Below are 19,292 nucleotides of genomic sequence, written 5' to 3'. Positions count from 1 at the left end.
GGGGACGAAACAATATCAATTGCATCTTATTGCTTTCAAAAAAATTCTCGTGTCAACATAGAACAACAGGAGTGTTTTCTCAATTTTTGTGACTTTTCGGGGTTCGTTTGGACATTTTTATGCATTAACTGAGTTTTCAATGCATTCATGTGCATAATTCAAATTTGAACTACATGCACATGCTCTAATGCATATAAATTGGTCGAAAATTCAAATCTGTGTCCTTGGTTGCATGCTTAGGTCCCATGTAAGAAATGGGAATGAATGTCAAACACCCTGCCACCGTCACTCGGCCGCAAACATTGAGATACATGGTTTTTAAATTCTAGTAAATCCAAAGCTCGTCTGAAATTCATGAAACTTGGCATGCTGTCATGGAGCGGCATCAACATGCCATGGTAAATTTTTTGTCCCATTTGGGGCAGGTTTGGGGATATGCTTCTCACAAACCAGAGCTTCTCACAACAAGCCTGATGATTTCGGTAGGGAACGTTTTCACCTTTCTGGATGAAACGATATCCATTGCCTCTTCTCGATTTCATTATTTTCTAGTGTCAACATAGAACAACAGGAGTGTTGTGTTATTTTTTGGGGTTTGTTTGGACATTTTTGTGCATTAATTGAGTTTTCAATGCATTTATGGGCATAATTCAAATTTGAACTACATGCACATGCTCTAGTGCATATAAATTGGTTGAAAATTCAAATCTTTGTCCTTGGTTGCATGCTTAGGTCCCATGCAAGAAATGGGAATGAATGTCAAACACCCTGCCACCGTCACTCGGCCGCAAACATTGAGATACCTTGTTTTTAAATTCTAGTAAATCCAAAACTCGCCTGAAATTCATGAAATTTGGCATGCTATCATGGAGCGGCATCAACATATCATGGTAAAAAAATTCCCATTCGGGGCAGGTTTGTGCATATGCTTCTCACAACAAGCATGATGGATTCGGTATGGAACGTCCCACCTTTGGGGATGAAACGGTATCCATTGCCTCTTATTGCTTTCCAAAATTTTGTCGTGTCAATGTAGAACAACAGGAGTGTTGTGTTAATTTTTGTGATTTTTTGGGGTTCGTTTGGACGTTTTTATGCATTAACTGAGTTTTTAATGCATTCATGTGCTTAATTCAAATTTGAACTACATACACATGATCTAATGCATATAAATTGGTTGAAAATTCAAATATGTGTTGTTGGTTGCATGCTTAGGTCCCATGCAAGAAATGGGAATGAATGCAAACACCCTGCCACCGTCACTCAGCCGCAAACATTGAGATACCTGGTTTTTAAATTCTAGTAAACCCAAAACTCGTCTGAAATTCAAGAAACTTGGCATGCTATCATGGAGCGGCATCAACATGTCGTGGTAAAGTTTTTGTCCCATTTAGGGTAGGTTTGGGTCAATGCTTCTCACAAACCAGAGCTTCTCACAACAAGCATGATGGTTTCGGTAGGGAACGTCCCACCTTTGGGGACGAAATGATATCCATTGCCTCTTATTGCTTTCAAAAGATTTCTCGTGTAAACATAGAACAACAGGAGTGTTGTGTCAATTGTTGTGATTTTTCGGGGTTCATTTGGACATTTTTATGCATTAACTGAGTTTTCAATGCATTTATGTGCATAGTTCAAATTTGAACTACATGCACATGCTCCAGTGCATATAAATTGGTTGAAAAATCAAATCTGTGTCCTTGGGTGCATGCTTAGGTCCCATGCAAGAAATGGGAATGAATTTCAAACAACAGGGCACCGTTGATTGCTGGCAAAACATTGAGATACTTTGTTTTTAAATTCTAGTAAATCCAAAACTCGTCTGAAATTCATGAAACTTGGCATGCTATCATGGAATGGCACCTGACATGTTGTGGTATTTTTCGTGTCCATTTTGAGAGAAGGCGCACTCGAATAACAACCAACAAAGGCATTTTGAAAAAATAGCTGCAACTTTAATATCTCAAACGTTTGTACAATTCAAACCGTGTGCATTCTGTTAACCTTTCATGTGACGCCACGTGTCTTGGTTTTAATGGCTATCGGAGGTGCCGTGCGGACAACTGTTTGACCTTGACTGAACGGGAGGCGTGCGAGCGCAGTCCGGTGTGCAGGCTGACCGAGAGGCGTGCAAGATGTCCTCCAATGCGCAGGCTCACCAGGAAGCGCGCGAGCTGTACGCTGCGTAGGCTCACTGGGAAGCGAGCCCTTTGACTTCCATGGCCGCCCGCCTTCCTCTCCATTAATGGCACCTGAGCCGCTGCTTAATACGGGCGGCCTTACTGTTTGCCTCACATTCCCCTCCCTCCCGCAGACCTCCACCAACGCCATGGCGCAGAAGGATCATCTGCCACTAGTCTTCAAGTTTGGTGAAGTCGACTCCGAGCCGGAGGAGATAGAAAATAAGGAGGAATGGGTGAGGGAGTCCTGGACTAAGGGGTCCTCGGGCGTCCGGCCTATTATCCATGGGTCGGACTGATGGGCTGTGAAGATACGAAGGCCGAAGACAATACCCGTGTCTGGATTGGACTCTACTTGGCGTGGAAGGCAAGCTAGGTGACCTATTATGAAGATTCCCTCCTATGTAACCGACCTCATGTAACCCTAGATCTCTTTGGTGTCTATATAAACTGGAGAGCATAGTCTGGATAGGACAGATTCATTACCATATTCACATAGGCTAGACTTCTAGGGTTTAGCCATTATGATCTCGTGGTAGATCAACTCTTGTAACACTCATATTCATCAAGATCAATAAAGCATGAAGTAGGGTATTACCTCCATAGAGAGGGCCCGGACCTGGGTAAACATCGTGTCCCCGTCTCCTGTTACCATCGATCCTAGACGCACAGTTCGGGACCCCCTACCAGAGATCTGCCGGTTTTGACACCGACAATGGGGCCTCATGGACATGGCCCAGAACGAGCTGGCCGCGGCGGTTGCTACCCCCTCTCCCGTCCCAGCTCCCATCCCCGTGCCCGCGCCAGCGACCATCCCCGTAGCATTGACGGGCTGGTTACCGAGCAATATCGTAGAGCTAGAAGCCGCAGGCGTCAGCGAAGTCTCCGTGGACCCGTGCAAGCTCGTGCACATGCCATCACCAGCGCCCGTGCCCGTGCCCGTGCACGCCCCTCCACCCACCACGGCGCCGGTCCCCGTGCGTTTGGCTGCACCCGCCGCGCCCGTGCCCATGCGCGTGCCCCCCCCCCTCAGCGGCATGGGCCGCCGCCGTCGACCGCTACCTCTCAGCGCCGCCAGCTGTCGTCCTCCCATGCCTCGCCCGTCGATCGCACGATGACATGATGTTTGATTTACATGTGAAGAACATTCTGTGTTGCATTGAAGACTTCAACGACGGCGTCCCGGAGGACGACAACGACAGCGACGGTGCGGCATGCCGCCTCCGCCGCCGCCGGAAATAGTTTTTTCTTGGGTTTAATACTATATCTCGATCATATGAATATAAATTCGCAGTATGACTGAATGAAAGATATGGTTTGAGCGAACTTGCATTTTTCTCTCTTAATGTATAGACTTATCAAACGATTTTCTTTTGAAAAAACATCAATGCTTTTTAAATATAAAACACTCATCGCAAATGTTTTAGTTAGAACACCCATTTGCAAACCGACAGCTTCCCCGGGAAGCCAAGGGAAAATGTGCTGAGCAGGATTTTTGCGGCTCTTGATCACAAATGCTTTAGATAGAACACCCGTATGCAAAGTGAGAGAAGGATTTGTGCATCTCTTCAATGCAAACGGTTCTTTTGGATGACCCATGTGCAACCACTTACAAACAATTTGGTAAGATTTGCATCTGTCTATTGGGTATGTTGCCATTTGTCAAACTGGAAAGATTGACATTCCTTGATATAGTAACATTACCATTTGTCAACCTTATAACACTGCGATTTGTCAAAATATGAAGCTAAAAATCACTAGCGGTATCTAATTTTTGCAACTAAAATTCAGTAATTAAGCATAGATTTCATTCATAGATTAAGCAGTCATTCTTAATTTATACAAATAGTTCAACTCGACAGCTGAACCGACCAAACTTTTTCCCAATTGCTGCCAACCACGTACTGAAATAGCTAGTTCAACTATATATGCTAGCTAAGTTTAAGTATGTTGTACAGTTCCACCACATCTATAGTCAGATGAACTGAACAAAATAGCCCCTAAATACTACTACGGAGGGGCTTTGTACTACTTCCGGCTGCCTCTCCTCTGCCAAGCGCGCTCAGTGAGAGGCAGTGGAGGTGGAGCCTAACGACGAGCTGGACAACTTCAATACGGTGCCTGCCGCTGCTACAGCTTCAGCGACGCTCTCCTCGAATGCCCTCTGCCGCTCCAGACGACCCTCTCGAAGTGGTGGTTCTGCTCGTAGATCTCCTGATTCCTCGCCTCTGAGGCGGCGTGTGCCGTGGCAACGGCAGCGGTAAGGCTCTTTGCGTGCTCGACACGGTGCTCCTCCTCCTCCCGCAGGAACTCGGTGTAGCGCGCAAGCTCGCTGACGCACGTGCGGGCATCCACCTCCGCCTCCCGCCTTTGGGCGGCGGTGGCGGAGCGGGTGATGACGCCGGCGGTCGACGGTGGGCTGGCAGCCACGGCGGCCGACGATGGGGTGGCGGCCACGACCACCACCTCCCGCCTTCGGGCCGTGGTGGCGGAGCGGGTGATGGCCACGGTGGCCGGCAGTGGGGTGGCGACCATGACGGCCACCTCCCGCCTTCGGGCCATGGCAGCGGAGCGAGCGATGGCCCTGGCTTTCGTTTGTGGTATGGCGGCAACGGCGGCCCGCAACAGCTGACGACGGGCAGCGGCTGCGGAGCATGTGGTGGGTGTTACGCGCACACCTAACAGGGACGCCACATGCACTACACTACGTCGGGGACAGTGTCGCCGCCGTGGTGTAGCCTCCTAGCTGGAGCTGTCCTCTCATGACGGTGGAGTGGCTGAGCGACGATGACGGACCGGTGCCATTGGCGATTGTGGGAGAAGCAGACGAGATAAGCTATAGGGAGGGAGGGGAAAATGTGACGCGGGACTCGCCGGCCGTGAGGGTTTATATAGCAGGCCGGTAAGCATTGGGATTTTGGGGGATTTCACCGAGTCGGGCGGGAAGCTTGCGTGGGAACCTACGAGGTTGCGCGGGACCGGGCTCACCGACGATTCATTGGCGCCACTGTTTGGCCAAAAGAATGCCCCCGCGCGCTGCGCAAGCTTGCGCTGCAAGCTGTCTGCGACAGCGGGGTGACAAGACGTGCGAGAGGAGGACGAAAGGCCACGTACACATATGTTTAATAAAAAAACATTTGCGATTTAATTACCTACTATACCCTCGTCCTGGTTTATAAGTATGATTTAACTAATAAAATACGAATGCATGTCGCCAAAGATTATATAGTTGGATTCATATTTGAACATAGTTTCCAATTATATAATTTTTATAACATGCATTAACATTTTGTTGGTTAAATTTGAGGGCAAAGTATGGCACAGAATATAAAGAGGACTATAGACTAGATGGAGGTAGTAGCACACGGCAGCTCTCTATGCAGCGAAGCAACTGTCGGCCGGCTTGTAGGCGACCATTTCCTGCGTGTTCATCTGCTCTATGCGTGTGGTTGCTTGCGGTTCAGGTGGCCGCGGCGCGCTCTGCTCGCGTCCCGTCGCGCGCGTGCTGCTGTCGCGTACCTCCGGGTGCTCTGCCCTCATCCCTCCACGTGCGCTGCCAGTGTTTGGGGCCAGCGCATGATCACGCACGTTCGTGTGCATGCGGTTGCGCCGGGCGCGGCGCGATAATGCATTTACCTACTGCAAAAACTGCCATGCGGACACGCAGAGAATCCAGGCCGCCCGGCCCCTATTTATTCTTGCGGCCATTAACCTTCATCTCTTGCGTCACACGACACAATAAGCACACCCACGACGACACATACAGAGAGGACATCCAGCAGTTCCAATGGCGATCCCCGTGGCTCCAATGGCGCTCCCAGCGGCAGATGACGACAACGGCGGGCAGTTCACCACGCATCACGTAGTGGACACCCACGTGAGGGGAAGGCCCTCTCGATGGTGTACACGAACGATCCAGTCTCGGTGGAGAGCTCCATCCAAACTATGGAGCAGTTCCTTGCCAAGGACAAGTACCAAGTGGTCGGCTTCGACCTCGAGTACACCATCGGTCGTGCCGGGAACGATTAGAAGGTTGCCGTCACCCAGTTGTGCGTGCGACATGACGTCCTCATCTACCACTACCACCTTGCACAAGGCCTTGCGAGCGTTTCTACATGTTTATCAACAGCTCCGACTATAGTTTCACTATGGTGGACACCACCAACGATCTAAAAGCGCTCAAGGTTTCGGGCTCGAAATGCCCGAATTTTGTCAACATCCAACACCACTACAAGGTCTAGGGCATCAACAAAAACAAACTAAACTCCCTGATTGACCTCGCCTCGGCCATCATCGACCCCTACTACGTGAAGATGAAGAATGAGAGAAAGAAGGACAAGAACGCCTGGCATAGTGTGTGGCATGAGAGACTGGATGAACAACATGTCAAGTACGCGGCCAAGGACGCGTACACAAGCTACGAGATGTACATGCAGATCGTTGACATGAGGAAGTGTCTTCTTACTGCCCCAGACGAGGGATCGAGCCACAGGGCGGTGGCGGGAGCGTCACAAGAAGTAGATGACTAGACGACCGTTTCTCCTACTTTTGAATGCATGCAATTGTTTATTGAGGTGTGTGCGAATGATCTGTATAGTCACTTATGTAATTGGATGTTTATTTCAGTTATATATACACATGTTATTCTTCTGTAGACAGAGAAAATCACATGGATTATTAGCAGCAATCGTCTGTGTTATTATTGGTCTTCGCACACATTTATGATTACGAACTTGTTTTCCGCGTATCACACACATCTTGTTCAGTTGAACCGTTTCCATTGTGTTGCCTAATCACACATAGTTCATCCTAGTGAACTGTATGCTATATATCGCACACACCTTCATTTGGCTGCCCGTTTCTTTTGTTCCTCCTCATCCCAAACAGTTAATTGAACTGAACCGTATGCCCTGCATCGCACACGCAACTAAAATCTGAACCGTGTTTGATGCATCCATCATCGCAAACGTTTTGCACCTTTTTGACGGTTTTTTACACCACCGTTTGCGATTATGGCATCACACACAATTTCGTTGAAGGGTCTCTGAAACGTTTTGCACTTAAAGAAATATCGTGTCCCTAGTAAGCCTCTACTAGACTAGCTCATTGATCAAAGATGGTTAAGGTTTCCTAACCATAGACATGTGTTGTCATTTGATAACGGGATCACATCATTAGGAGAATGATGTGATGGACAAGACCCATCCATTAGCTTAGCATATTGATCGTTCAGTTTATTGATATTGCTTTCTTCATGTCAAATACATATTCGTTCGACTATGAGATCATGCAACTCCCGGATACCGGAGGAATGCCTTGTGTGCTTTGATACGTCCATTTTGCATCATGTTTACCGACTATTATTTATGATGTTTTATTGCATAATAATGCTTTTTCTGTAGTTCTAATGCCTTTTCTCTCATAATATGCAAGGTACACACAAAGAGGGAGAATTCCGGCAGCTGGAAATCTGGACCAGAAAAAGCTACACCAGGCCACCTATTCTGCACAACTCCAAATGAGCTGAAACTTCACGAGGATTTTTATGGAATAAATAAGAAATAATGGAGCAAATAACCACCGGAGGGGGTCCACCTGGTGAGCACAAGACACCAGGGCGTGCCTGCCCCCCCAGGCACGCCCTGGTGGGTTGTGCTCAGCCCGGCCCACCTCTGGTGCCCATCTTCTGGTATATAAGTCATTTTGACCTAGAAAAAATAAGGAGAGTACTTTCGGGATGGAGCGCCGCCGTCTCGAGGCAGAACTTGGGCAGGAGCACTTTTGCCCTTCGGCGGAGTGATTCCGCCGGGGGAACTTCCCTCCCAGAGGGGGAAATCATCGTCATCACCATCACCAACAACTCTCCCATCTTGGGGAGGGCAATCTCCATCAACATCTTCAATAGCACCATCTCCTCTCAAACCCTAGTTTATCTCTTGTGTTCAATCTTTGTACCGGAATTATAGATTGGTGCTTGTGGGTGACTAGTAGTGTTGATTACATCTTGTAGTTGATTGCTACATGGTTTATTTGGTGGAAGATTATATGTTCAGATCCAATATGCTATTTAATACCCCTCTGATCTTGAGCATGTTTATCACTTGTGAGTAGTGACTTCTGTTCTTGAGGTCACGGGAGAAATCATGTTGCAAGTAATCATGTGAACTTGATATGTGTTCAATATTTTGATAGTATGTATGTTGTGATTCCCTTAGTGGTGTCATGTGAACGTCGACTACATGACACTTCACCATATTTGGGCCTAAGGGAATGCATTGTGGAGTTGTAATTAGATGATGGGTTCCGAGAGTGACAGAAGCTTAAACCCTAGTTTATGCGCTATTCTGTAAGGGACCGATTGGATCCAAAAGTTTAATGCTATGGTTAGAATTTATTCTGAAAACTTTTCTCATAGTTGCAGATGCTTGCGTGGGGGTTAATCATAAGTAGGAGGTTTGTTCAAGTAAGAACAGCACCTAAGCACTGGTCCACCCACATATCAAATTATCAAAGTAGCGAACACGAGCGAATCAACATGATGAAAGTGACTAGATGAAATTCCCGTGTACCCTCAAGAACGCTTTGCTTATTATAAGAGACCATTTTGGCCTGTCCTTTGCCTCAAAAGGATTGGGCTACCTTGCCGCACTTTTTATTATTACCGTTACTTGCTCGTTAGAAATTATCTTGTTATCAAACTACTATGTTACTTACAATTTTAGCACTTGCAGACATTACCTTGCTGAAAACCACTTGTCATTTCCTTCTGCTCCTCGTTGGATTCGACACTCTTGCTTATCGAAAAAGGCTACAGTTGATCCCATACACTTGTGGGTCATCAAGGCTATTTTCTGGCACCGTTGCCGGGGAGTGAAGTGCTCTTGGTAAGTGGAAATTAGTAAGGAAAAATTATTACTACGTGCTGAAATTTATTGTCACTTGTCACTATGGAAAACAATACTTTGAGGGGTTTGTTCAGGGTATCTTCACCTCGACCGGAACCACAATTAGTCACCCCTCAACCTACTGCACCTTCTGATTGAATATGAAATTCCTTCGGGTATGATAGAAGAACTGCTAGCTAATCCTTATGCAGGAGATGGAACCGAACATCCTGATATGCACTTGATATGTGTGGAAGAAATTTGTGGATTGTTTAAGATTGCAGGTTTACCCAGAGACGAAGTTAAGAAGAAGGTTTTCCCTTTATCTATGAAGGGAAAAGCATTGACATGGTATAGGCTATGCGATGATATTGGATCTTGGAATTGGAATCGATTGAAATTAGAGTTTCACCAAAAAAATTATCCTATGCATCTAGTTCATCGTGATCGGAATTATATATATAATTTTTGGCCTCGTGAAGGAGAAAGTATCACTCTAGCTTGGGGGAGGCTTAAGTCAATGTTATATTCATGCCTCAATCATGAGCTCTCAAGAGAAATTATTATCCAGAATTTTTATGCTCGGATTTCTCATAATGATCAATCCATGCTTGATACTTCTTGTGTTGGTTCTTTTATGAAGAAGACTATTGAATTCCAGTGGGATCTTTTGGAAAGAATTAAACGCAACTCTGAAGATTGGGAACTCGATGATGGTAAAGAGTCAGGTATTAAGCTTAAGTATGATTGTGTTAAATCTTTTGTGAATACTGATGCTTTTCAAAAGTTTAGCACTAAATATGGACTTGACTCTGAGATAGTAGCCTCCTTTTGTGAATCATTTGCTACTCATGTTGATCTCCCAAAGGAGAAGTGGTTTAAATATCACCCACCTATTAAAGAAGAAATTAAAGAACTGGTACTAGCTAAAGAGGAAACTATTATTTATAATGTTGATCCAGTTGTTCCTACTACTTATATTGAGAAACCACCTTCCCCTGTTAGGATCAAGGAACATGCTAAACTAAAGTTATATTAGAACACCTAAACCTGATGAACAAATCAAAGTACAACCTAGTGTTGCTATCATTAAGGATCTCCTGGAAGAAAATATAGATGGGCAAGTTATGTACTTCTGTGAAGAAGCTGCTAGAATTGCCAAACCCGATAAAAAGGATAAACATAGAACTGTTGTTGGCATGACCGTTGTCTCTGTTAAAATAGGAGATCACTGTTATCATGGTTTATGCAACATAGGTGCTAGCGTGAGTACTATTCCATTTACCTTGTATCAAGAAATTATGAAAGACAGCGCCCGCAGAGATAGAAGACATAGATGTTACTATTAAACTTGCTAATAGAGATACTATATCACCAATTGGGATTGTTAGAGATGTTGAAGTCTTGTGTGGGAAAATAAAATACCCTACTGATTTTCTTGTTCTTGGTTCACCACAAGATGATTTTTGTCCCATTATCTTTGGTAGACCTTTCTTGAACACCGTTAATGCTGAAATAGACTGTGAGAAACAAACTGTCGGTGTTAGCTTTGGTGACGAGTCTCATGAGTTTAATTTTTCCAAGTTTAGTAGAAAACCTCATAAAAAATAATTGCCTAGTAAGGATGAAATAATTGGTCTTGCTTCTATTGTTGTGCCTCCTACTGATCCTATAGAACAATATCTGCTAGACCATGAAAATGACTTACATTTGCATGAAAGAAATGAAATAGATAAGATTTTCTTTGAACAACGTCCTCTGCTTAAACACAATTTGCCTATTGAAACTCTAGGAGGTCCTGCTCCACCTAAAGGTGATCCTGTGTTTGATTTAAAACAATTGCCACACACTTTGAAGTATGCTTATCTTGATGAGAAGAAGATATATCCTGTTATTGTTAGTGCTAACCTTTAAGAACATGAAGAAGAAAGATTATTGGAAGTTCTAAGGAAGCACCGAGCTGCTATTGGATATACTCTTGATGATTTAAAGGGCATTAGTTCCACTCTATGTCAGCACAAGATTAATATGGAACCTGATGCTAAACCCATTGTATATCACCAATGTTGGTTAAAACCAAAGATAAAGGAAGTGGTAAGAACGGAAATATTAAAACTTCTGGAAGCAGGTATAATCTATCCTATAGCTGATAGTAGATGGGTAAGTCCTCTTCATTGTGTCCCTAAGAAATGAGGTATTACTGTTGTTCCTAATGATAAGAATGAACTTATTCCACAAAGAATTGTTACAGGCTATAGAATGGTAATTGATTTTAGAAAATTAAACAAAGCAACTAGAAAAGATCATTACCCTCTGCCTTTTATTGATCAAATGCTAGAAAGACTATCTAAGCACACACATTTTTGCTTCCTTGATGGATACTCTGGTTTTTCACAAATACCTGTTTCTGAACCTGATCAAGAAAAGACCACTTTCACTTGTTCCTTTTGGTTTATGCAATGCACCTGCTACCTTTCAAACATGTAAGATTGCTATATTCTCTGACTTCTGTGAAAAGATTATTGAGGTTTTCATGGATGATTTTTCTGTTTATGGGAAGTCTTTTGATGATTGTTTAAGCAATCTTGATCGAGTTTTATAGAGATGCGAGCAAACAAAACTTGTCTTGAATTGGGAGAAGTGCCACTTTATGGTTAATGTAGGTATTCTTTTAGGCCATAAAATTTCTGAAAGAGGTATTGAAGTGGACAAAGATAAGGTTGATGCAATTGAGAAATGCCACGTCCTAAAGATATCAAAGGTATTCGCAGTTTCTTAGGTCATGCTGGTTTCTATAGGAGATTTATCAAAGACTTTTCTAAAATTTCTAGGCCTCTTACAAATCTTTTGCAAAACGATATCCCTTTTGTTTTTGATGATGATTGTTTTGAAGACTTTAAAACACTTAAGAAAGACCTAATTTATGCACCTATTGTTCAACTACCTGATTGGAACTTGCCTTTTGAAATTATGTGTGATGCTAGTGATTATGTTGTTGGTGCTGTTCTAGGACAAAGAGTTGATAAGAAATTAAATGTTATTCATTATGCTAGTAAAACTCTAGACAGTGCTCAAAGAAATTATGCTACTACTGACAAAGAATTTCTAGCAGTGGAAAGTGAAGCATGCAAGTTGCAAGAATGTAAAGGGATGGGATTGGAGTGTGCAAACGCAATTTGGAGACACAGAGATTTTTTATCCGTGGTTCCGATAGGTGGTGCTATCGTACATCCACGTTGTTGGAGACTTCAACCCACGAAGGGTAACGGTTGCGCGAGTCCACGGAGGGCTCCACCCATGAAGGGTCCACGAAGAAGCAACCTTGTCTATCCCACCATGGCCGTCGCCCACGAAGGACTTGCCTCCCTAGGGTAGATCTTCATGAAGTAGGCGATCTCCTTGCCCTTACAAACTCCTTAGTTAAACTCCACAATCTTGACGGAGGCTCCCAAGTGACACCTAGCCAATCTAGGTGACACCACTCTCCAAGAAGTAACAAATGGTGTGTTGATGATGAACTCCTTGCTCTTGTGCTTCAAATGATAGTCTCCCCAACACTCAACTCTCTCTCACAGGATTTGGATTTGCTGGAAAGAAGATTTGAGTGGAAAGCAACTTGGGGAAGGTTAGAGATCAAGATTTATGTGGTTGGAATGGGATATCTTGACCTCAACACAAGTGTAGGTGGTTCTCTCTCAGAAAATATGTGTTGGAAGTGTAGGCATGTTCTGATGGCTCTCTCCACGAATGAAGAGTAGGTGGAGGGGTATATATAGCCTCCACACAAAATCTAACCGTTACACACAAATCACCAAACTCGGTGGGACCGATTCAGAAAACTCGGTCAGACCGATTTGGTTCATAATGTGACCGTTAGGCATTTCGGTGGGACCGAATGGATCAACTCGGTGGGACCGATGTGCTAGGGTTAGGGTAAATCCTCATCTTGATTTGACCAATTACTCAAACTCGGTGGGACCGATTAGGGTAATAAACGAAACAGAGAGTTGGCCAAGCAAACTCGGTGGGGCCGATTGCATATCTCGGTGGGACCAAAATTATTGCAATAGGCAACAGAGAGTTTGCAAGCCCATCTCGGTGAGACCGAGATCCCATCGGTGAGACTGAATTGATTAGGGTTTCTGGCAGTGGCTATGTCAGCTGATCTCGGTGGCTCCGGATAGAAAGTTTCGGTGGGGCCGAGTTTGACTTTTTGGTTTGGGACATATGTGGATATGAGAAAGTGGTTGAGGCCTTTGGAGCATATCACTAAGAACTTTGAGCAAGCAAGCCATTAAGCAACACCTCATCCCCTCTTAATAGTATTGGCTTCCCTATGGACCCAATGTGATCTTGGATCACTAAAATAGAAAATGTAGAGTCCTGAGCTTTGAGCTTGATCCAATCCTTTGTCTTCAGCATTTTGAAGGGGTTCCACATCCTCTAGTCCATGCCACTCCATTGTTGAACTTATCTGAAACATACTAGGTAGAAGTAGTAGTCCAACAAGAGATATGTTGACATTAATTACCAAAATCACCCAGGGAGCACTTGTGCTTTCAATCTCCCCCTTTTAGGTAATTGATGACAACATACATCAAAGCTTTAGATAAAGATATAGAGAATAACAAGTAAAGCTTTGGAAAGACATATAACATGCATAGGCTCCCCCTACATGTATGCAATCATATAAATATGGAATGTAGGAGCATGTGAATGCATAAGCATGACAGAGTAAGCCATGTGTTACATGTATCTTGGCTATATGCATCGGAGCAAATGATGTGAATATAGGAAATGTACCTTCATGCTCATGAGTCCTTCTTGCAAACAGTATATACATCAGCAAGAGATTCTCATGCACATGACTATGATGCATATACTTACCTTGTGGTCTTGAGTTGGCTTAGGAAATAATGAACCTGAGTAAACAAGGTTAGATAACACAGATACATCTACTAGCCAAAGCAACCGAAAGAAACCACAAGAGTACCAAGACTGGGATGACATGTAGAGAGTGAGTACTGAGTACTCTATTGGATATAGACATGTCCCCAAAGGTAAAGATATGCAATGAATTCAAGGATTTCCTTACCTTAGATGTCTTGCTCCCCCTGAATCTTGCATAGGATATTGGGAGAAGATAGGGAATAGAAAATCAGAGAAAAGAAAAGAAACAGAGCTAATGCAAACAATCAAATATGGACATGTATTTCCCCTCTTAAAGACATGTGACTTCTCTCCTCTTTAACACCAAGCATCTGGGGTCTCTTACACTCTCCCCCTGAGTGCTCTCCCCCTATAGAAATAATTAAGCTTTGATGTGATCTCTCTCTCCCCCTTTGACATCAATTTCCAAGAAGGGTTCTCCTGGTTTTTGTCACAATGGGTTTGGTCCTTGAGTTATAAAGCAAAGTAGCATGTCGAATGTGATGCTTGTAGAGGACAAGAATCATTGAGTGGAGCTGGAGCATAAAGAATGCAGGAACAAGTGGCAAGTTGTCTTTCCTGTAGTGGAATCGGTGGCACCGGGTTGTGTGCTTCGGTTGTACCGAAAGAATTCGGTTGGAGCGAAGGAAATAAACCGGTGTGACCGAGTCTATCACAAAGAAAACACTTGTCACCTCAGCTCACTAGGCAATTAAGATCTCACAAGGATTTGCAAGGAATTAGCTGAAAGATTTGCAATGAATTTGATGCAGGGAATGCAGAACAGAACAAAGAAAAGAAAAGAAAAGAAAAGAAAAGATCTAGATGAAGTTTTTTTTTGAAAAGGGGAAACAAATATGCATGAGACAAATGCAAGAGGCACGGAGAAACACAAGAGAACTTCATCTAGAATTGGTCGGCGACAAAGTCACCTATGTTAGAGTATATTGACTTAGGAGTCAAGTGAGGGCACTTGATCATAGGTCATACTCATCGTTTAAGCTCAAAATGGGGTTACCATTTTCCGTTTAAGCATCTTGATGTATTCACATCTTGTTGAGTTGCTTTGACTCATGCCTTTGAGTAAAGCTTCTCTAAGATGGAATAACATACCTTGGGTGGTGGTGATGATCTTGATCATATAGTTGAACTTGTGTAGGTTGCTCAAGGTCGATGTAGCTTATCAAGAATTTGGAGCACCACTTGGAATTTGAGTTCATCTACCTACATGGGTTAGTTTTGCAAGGAAAAGAGCACTTGTGTATCCAAAATGACAATCATAAAGCTTAACATAGAATTTGTCAAAGGATATGTCTTCAACCACCATTGCGTACAGACTTAGTGATGTAGAAATTGCTCAATATATGAGTGAGTCGCAATTTCATGGATTTAAATTCATCCAAGTACCTACAAGGGTTAGATAGCATGCAAGGGTGCAAATATAGCCAAGACATATAGATAGCATCATGAGAGAAATATCAAGGATTAGTCAAAGGCTCATGCCTTGCATGTATCCAAATAGAGTTCCTACTCCAAGTTTGAAGCATCAATGATGTTCAATCCACCTCTCAAACGGAAAAAGACTTTATCATCAAGCGGTTTGGTGAATATATCCGCCAATTGCTTATCGGTACGAACATGCTTAAGATCAATGTCCCCTTTGGCAACGTGATCTCGAATGAAATGATGACGAACTTCAATATGCTTAGTTCGAGAATGTCGCACGGGATTGTCAGCAATCTTGATAGCACTTTCATTGTCACAAAGCAATGGAACATATTTCACATATATCCCATAATCTTTAAGAGTTTGGGTCATCCAAAGTAATTGTGCACAACATGAACCAGCGGCAATGTATTCCGCTTCGACGGTGGATAAGGATACCGAGTTTTGTTTCTTGGAGGACCAAGACACAAGAGATCTACCAAGAAATTGACAAGTACCTGAAGTGGACTTTCTATCAACCTTGTCTCCGACATAGTCCGAATCGGAGTAGCCTACATGATCGAAAGAAGACCTCTTGGGATACCAAATGCCAAAATTTGGTGTGTGTATTAAGTATCTCACTATTATTTTCACAGCCTTAAGACGACACTCCTTGGGGCCGCTTGATATCGTGCACATATGCACACACTTAGCATAATATCGGGACGAGAGGCACATAGATATAACAATGAACCAATCATAGAGCGGTAAACCTTTTGATCAACCGATTCACCATCTTTGGTTAATCAATATGTCCACTAGTAGGCATGGGTGTAGTCGTACCTTTGCATTCTTGCATATTGAACTTCTTGAATAAGTCCTTGGTGTACTTTGTTTGAGAGACAAAGGTACCTTCCTTAGTTTGCTTGATTTGCAAACCGAGAAAGAATTTGAGTTCACTCATCATAGACATCTCAAACTTCTCCGACATTAGCTTTCCAAATTTCTCACTAAAATGAGGGTTAGTCAAACCAAATATAATATCATCAACATAAATTTGGAACACAAATAGTTCTCCATTAACCCTTTTAGTAAAAAGAGTAGAATCTATTTTCCCAATTTCAAAGCCTTTTCCAATGAGGAACTTGGTCAAGCATTTATACCACACTCTAGGAGCTTGTTTAAGACCATAAAGAGCTTTGTGAAGTTTGTAAACATGATTAGGTTTCTTAGGATTGACAAAGCCGGGAGGTTGCTTAACACAAACTTCCTCCTCAATTTCACCATTTAGAAAAGCACTTTTAATGTCCATTTGGTACAAGGTGATATCATGGTGATTAGCGTAAGCAAGTATATGCGAATGGACTCAAGTCTAGCAACGGGAGCATATGTCTGACCATAGTCCATACCTTCGACTTGAGTGTAGCCTTGGGCGACTAGACGTGCTTTTTTGTGGACAACTTGACCATCTTCATCTTGCTTGTTGCGAAACACCCATTTGGTACCAATGATGTTGTGGTTGTTGTCGTGCTTTTCAACCAATGTCCACACTTAATTTCTCTCAAAGTTGTGTAGCTCTTCATGCATAGCGTTTATCCAATCCGGATCTTCCAATGCTTCTTCAACCTTCATAGGTTCAATGCTAGAGATGAATGAATAATGTTCACAAAAGTTAGCCAAACGAGTTTTAGAGCGAGTGATTCTCCCGATTTGGATATCATTGTAGATTTGCTCGATGGGACGATCTTTGGCAACTCTTGCTCGAACTCATGGGAGCTTTTGCTTTGATCAGGGTGGAACATCTTCTTCATCTTGTCCTTCTTCTTGGCCTTCTTCATAATTGACATTGTCGTTCTCTTGTCGTGGTGGAGAAGGAGGTTGTTGATGTTCATCTTGGTGTACTTCCTCATTTTCTTCGTCTTGGTGTGTCCCACTTGTGGATGCTTCCGTATCTTCTCTTGGTTCACCTTGTCGTGAGGTGGAAGCTTCCACTTGGACGGACGAGGTATTCTCCTTCACCTCCGTTGGACGAATCTTGCCAATAGACAAGTATTGGATTGCTTCCGAAGGGTCTTTGTCTCCTACATCAATTGGCAATTTCTCTACATGCGAGCCGTTAGATTCATCAAACTTCACATCTACCGTCTCTTCAACCTTTCGGGTGAAATTGTTTTTGACACGGTAAGTGTGAGAGTTTGACCCATAACCAAGTAGGAAACCTTCATGAGATTTAGGAGCAAATTTAGAATGCCGATGCTTATCAAGAATGTAGCACTTTGATCCGAATACTCGAAAGTATCCAACTTGGGGTTTGTTACCGGTGAGGAGCTCGTATGACGTCTTGCCGAGTAGCTTGTGAAGATACAAGCGATTTGTTGCATGACAAGCTGTCTCAACCGCTTCCGCCCAAAAGTGTTTTGGAGTCTTGTACTCATCAAGCATCGTTCTTGCCATCTCAATAAGAGTTCGGTTCTTCCTCTCAACAACTCCATTTTGTTGAGGCGTGTACGTAGCCGAGAACTCGTGTGAAATCCCTTCTTCGTCAAGAAACGTATCCACATTTGCATTCTTGAACTCCATTCCGTTGTCGCTCCGAACCTTCTTGATCTTCACTTCAAATTGATTTTGGGCCTTCCCAGAGAAGTTTTTGAAGATTTTCGACCTGCGATTTGTCATCAAGAAAGAACACCCACGTAAATCTTGAAAAATCATCAACTATGACTAGACCAAATGAGTTACCACCGAGACTCTTGTAGGCATTGGGACCAAAGAGATCCATGTGAAGTAGCTTGAGTGGTCTTCTCGTGGTCATGATGTTCTTCACGGGGTGACTCCCTCCAACTTGTTTTCCTGCCTGACAAGCACTACAAAGTCTATCCTTGTCAAATATAACATCTTTTACTCCAAGGATATGATCACCATTAATAAGCTTATCAATATTTCGCATGCCCACATGACCTAGCCTTCTATGCCACAACCAGCCTTTAGAAGATTTAGCAATTAAGCAAGTTCTAGGTTGGGCCTTTTTAGTGAAATCAACAATGTAAAGATCACCTCTACGTATACCGGTAAAGACCATTTTATGGTTGTCTCTACGAAACAGTTGACAATCTACTTCAGTAAATAGGACATTGAAACCGAAATCAGCAAGTCTAGATACTGAAAGTAAATTGTACCCAAGAGATTCAACGAGCATGACATTTTGTATGGAGCTATCATGTGAGATGGCCACCTTACCGAGGCCAACCACCTTACCCTTTGAGTTATCACCAAAGGTGACATACTTTCGAGGGCCGTCGTTTTTAGCAAGCTCACGAAACTTATCTTTGTCTCCGGTCATATGATCAGTACATCCACTATCAAGCACCCATTCCTTTCCTCCAGCCATGTAGCCGCGAAGATTTGTCATAAGACCAAAGTGTCTCATTGCGTCATCAAGATCATAGTCACTATCATCATCCTCATCATAGTATCCATGTTCAACATCATCTTGTGATTGATCAACTCCAATAGAGGGTAATTCATTTTTTTTGACTGGGGAGAGGGCAATTCATTAGATAAATGATCATTCCTATGGTTATCTTTATGAATTCTAATAGTCGGAAATGATGTTGCTAATGATTCCAACATCTCCTTTGGCACGCATGAGATTGGTAAGCTCAAATAGACAATCACCAAAGCTAGGATCACTAGAATTCATCTTACTCAAGGCAATAGACTTATGGAGAATTGCATCTAAATCTTTCAAGGAATAATTTGGAAATCGTTCCTCAAGAAATCTCCACATAGTATAGGCACAATCAAGAGTAGGTAGACTAGCAATCAAATTTTTAGGCAATCCTCTAATGATAAGATTGATAGTTCTAAGATTGCG

This window comes from Triticum aestivum, chromosome 4D (assembly GCF_018294505.1).
Source record: "Triticum aestivum cultivar Chinese Spring chromosome 4D, IWGSC CS RefSeq v2.1, whole genome shotgun sequence".
In the NCBI taxonomy this organism is placed as follows: Eukaryota; Viridiplantae; Streptophyta; class Magnoliopsida; order Poales; family Poaceae; genus Triticum; species Triticum aestivum.
The sequence above is the reverse complement of the archived record's forward strand: the minus strand, read 5'-3'. Positions refer to the sequence as shown.